Below are 3,356 nucleotides of genomic sequence, written 5' to 3'. Positions count from 1 at the left end.
CCCAGGGGGTAGGGAAAGAGGGCGGAGTTTCTACCCTGGGCCTGCCTCCAGAGCAGGGGCAGAGTCAGTGATTCATTTCTGCACTCCCAGAAGGGTGGGGCTTGACACACAGTAGGTGCTCAATAAATACACACTGGACCAATGAATGAATAAGTAAATTATATATAAAGAGTGGGCAATAATAATAACAACAGTAATAGTGAGCCCCACCCCATCCTTGGTCAATTAAGGCATATGCTTCAGAACACCGTGCTTGGGGAGCTAGTTCTGACTTCATGGTCACCCCACCAGAGGCTCTAAGAAAGTAGGCCTGGGTCTGGCTCATCAGTATCCCACCATTCCTCCACCCTATCCTGCATCCTGGAAAGTCAGCTGACCTCAGCCCAGCCTACACCCCTCCCTCCCAGAGAGACACCCATCTCCATTCCACTCTCCCATGAATAACTAGATGAGGCCCTAAAGAAGGTGGGGTATTTAATTCCCAGAGACTTGATCCTTTATCCAGATGCAACCCAGCCCCCCACACTCCCATAAGCCTCAGCTTCACATCTGCCAAATGGGTAGAAGGTAGGCAAGAAGCTGGAAAGAGGCAGCAAGAGTTGGGGGCCACAGTAGGAACCCACAGAACACAGGTTTGAGCTGGCCTGGGCCCTGGATGCAGAATCCTCCCCTCCCCTTCCCTTCCCCCACCCAGCCCAGCCCTGCCGGGTGGACATTCCAGGCCTCACGTGATAAAGACGAGGCCGCTGGCCCACGGGTAAGTCAACAGGCTCTGTCGGGGGAGAGATAGGAGGCCCTGGCCAGGGTCACCTGCTGAGCCGGGAAAACAGCCGGGCCCAAATACACACATAAATAAGGCGCCAACGGACAGCCAGTCAGCCAAGGGTCTGTCTTCTGCAGAGGAACCTCTGCCCCCACCTTGGAAAGGGAGGTGGCATGGGAGAGGGAGGTGCAAGGCTAGCTCTTGCTTCCCTGGGAGAGCCCCCAGGTCCTGCCAGCATTGGAGGTGGGCATGTGGGAGCGGTGGGCTTCTACCGAGACCCCCGGGGCTGACTGAAAACTCAGAGGGCAACCTCCCTCAGCTGTTCCCACCCCTTCCCAGGGCAAAAATCACCCCCTCTCCCTCCTCCCCAAGGAGAGAGGACAATTTCCGTTCTGGGAAGGGGGTGACAGCTGCAGAGCGGGCCACTACCCGCTCCCCCCGCCCCAAGCTCTTGCTTGAGTCTCATCCAGAGAAACTGCTAAATCAACACTACGCAGTAGTAGGTAGCGCTGGCCTCAGTCTCCCCGCATCGCTCTCAAAAAGGGGTTTGGGAGGAGGCTTCGGGTTCCTGGGTTTCCTAAGACGGTTGGCACCTAGGGTACGAGGGTCCTTCGGGAGGGGGATCAGGGCAAGCTTAGGCCAGCACGCCCCCTAAAAACATCTAATTTAAATGCTCTCAGTTACATGGACAGCCATCCCCCGGCCCCCCCGCCTCCCGCCCCCGCGGGCCGGGGCAGCTGAGGTGGCGCCGGGCGTTCAAATAGCGCTCCAAACAAGTCCGCAGCGACCGCGCACGCAGCCCCCGCCAGGCGGCCCCAGCGGAAAACTTGAAAGGGACTCTGTTTGCCGGCCGCCCTGGGGCGGCTCCGGCGGGGGCGTCCTCCCTCTCACGGGGAGTCACCTTTTTGGATTTTGGAGTTGAGTACCATGGGGACTCCAAATGATCAGGCAGTGTTGCAGGCCATCTTCAACCCCGACACTCCGTTTGGAGACATTGTTGGGTTGGACCTGGGAGAGGAAACAGAGAAGGAAGGAGATGAAGGTCAGTATTCGACCTTGGAGTATAGCTCTCCACATTGGCTGGGGTGGTGCCCCGCCCGCGGGGGGGGGGGGGGGGGGGGGGGGGGGGGGGCGCCGGGCCCACCACAAAACCTAGGACTCCGAACAGCGCCCGCGGCGCAGGCTAAGGCGGAGGTCAAGAGGCTGGCTCGCCAGAACCCCCCCTTCAGCCCCTTCTATCCGAAGACGCGACTCTCAGACCACCCAGGGTCCAGGGGGCAAAGTAGGGCGCGGCTGCCAACCCTTCAGACCCCCGTCGCAGGAGACAAGAGGAGAGAGCAAGTCCTCCCGGATGAGTGCCTACAGAACCCCCCAAATCTGCAAGGTTCCTCCTTGCAGCCCGTGGCACCAGCCCAACTCCGCGCACCCCTTCCGATTCCTGAAGGGGGGGAGTCCAAAAAGCGATCTCGCTCCCTCATTGGGCGCTTCAGCTCTTCTGACAGGTCCCGGAGGCGGCCCCCCATTTAAAAACTGGGGTCACTCACTTTCTGTTGATCCTACAAATAAACAAAGCCAGGCGCACCCCGCGCTCCCCGCCGGAAAGCAGCCCATTACGGGCGAGGACAACTTCCCCCAGCAAGAAAATTAACACATTCTTCTCGCGGCGGTTCGGCCCCTCGCTCTGGGGAAGAGAGGAGGGGGCTCGGGGCCAAACTTCACGGGTAAATTTGGGGCCAGAGCAACGAAGCAGGCGCCTGGGACACCCGCCTCCCACAGCTCCGCAGCTAGAGGAACACCCCCATTCTCCCTCCCTGGCTTTGCATGCTGCTTGGCCACGCGGGGCTCAGGAGACAGCCTGAAAGACTCCCTAAGGCTAGGGAGGAAGGGAGAAAGAGGCCGCGGAGAGCAGTGGTGGTCGGGGGTGATACTTTGACGGAAAAAAAAAAGGTCAAACTTGGTCAGCCCGCCAGGCACCCCGCGGGCAGCGGGGGCGAGGAGCCTCAGGGGAAATGTAGAAGGGGCCACCGCCCCCTCCAAGTGGAGGGGGAGACTCAGCCACGCGTCGTCCTGGGCGTTAGAGCAGTAATGCCCCCAAAACACAGGGCTGCGAATGGGGTCTGTTGGGGGGAGTGCGCGCCGGAGATCTCCAATCAGCCGCCCCCGCAGGCGGAGCGCCCGCCCAACACCGAGAGGTGAGGACACGGGCTCCCGCCGCCCCTGTGCCCTCAAGCGCGAGTACTTGGGGAGGGGACCGTACCCCTCAGGGAGAGCCCCGACCCCAATCCATGGCGCCCAAGCCGCCGTCCCCGACCCTAAAACCCCTCTTTTTGTCTGAACTCAGTGATCTGCGACCGAGCTGACTGCGGCTTGGGGAGGCTTGAGTATAGAAGAGGCCATCGAGCGATCACCGGAGCTAGGGATCCCAGCCTCCCGGGCTCCGAGGCTCAGACTACGGGCGCCCCCCGCCACACCCAAACACGGACCCCTCTTTTCCCGTCCCTGGCTCTCCGCACCTGAACTTCGGGGGAGCCCGCGCCGCCAAACTTTCCGCAGACTTGCAGCGAACTCCGGCCCCGGCCGCGCACCGGGCCCC

The 3,356-nt window shown here is 61.2% G+C and overlaps 1 protein-coding gene across 2 annotated transcripts in view; it reads right to left on the bottom strand.

The window, feature by feature from the left end:
* CXXC5 (CXXC finger protein 5) overlaps positions 1-3,356 on the bottom strand; it is a 36,576-nt gene that overhangs the window by 32,509 nt on the left and 711 nt on the right. The window contains exon 1 of one of the 2 annotated variants that reach the window (XM_007461444.1): positions 3,277-3,344. The exons of the other annotated variant lie outside the window; for it this stretch is intronic. The gene's annotated coding sequence lies outside the window, so the exon portion shown is untranslated. Of the gene's footprint in view, positions 1-3,276; positions 3,345-3,356 lie in introns of those variants that run through there. 2 annotated transcript variants of the gene reach the window in all.

The sequence above is a fragment of the Lipotes vexillifer genome, unplaced genomic scaffold, assembly GCF_000442215.2.
Source record: "Lipotes vexillifer unplaced genomic scaffold, Lipotes_vexillifer_v1.1 scaffold217, whole genome shotgun sequence".
Classification (NCBI taxonomy): domain Eukaryota; kingdom Metazoa; phylum Chordata; class Mammalia; order Artiodactyla; family Lipotidae; genus Lipotes; species Lipotes vexillifer.
Note: the sequence above shows the minus strand (reverse complement) of the source record. Positions and strands in the feature narration are given on the sequence as shown.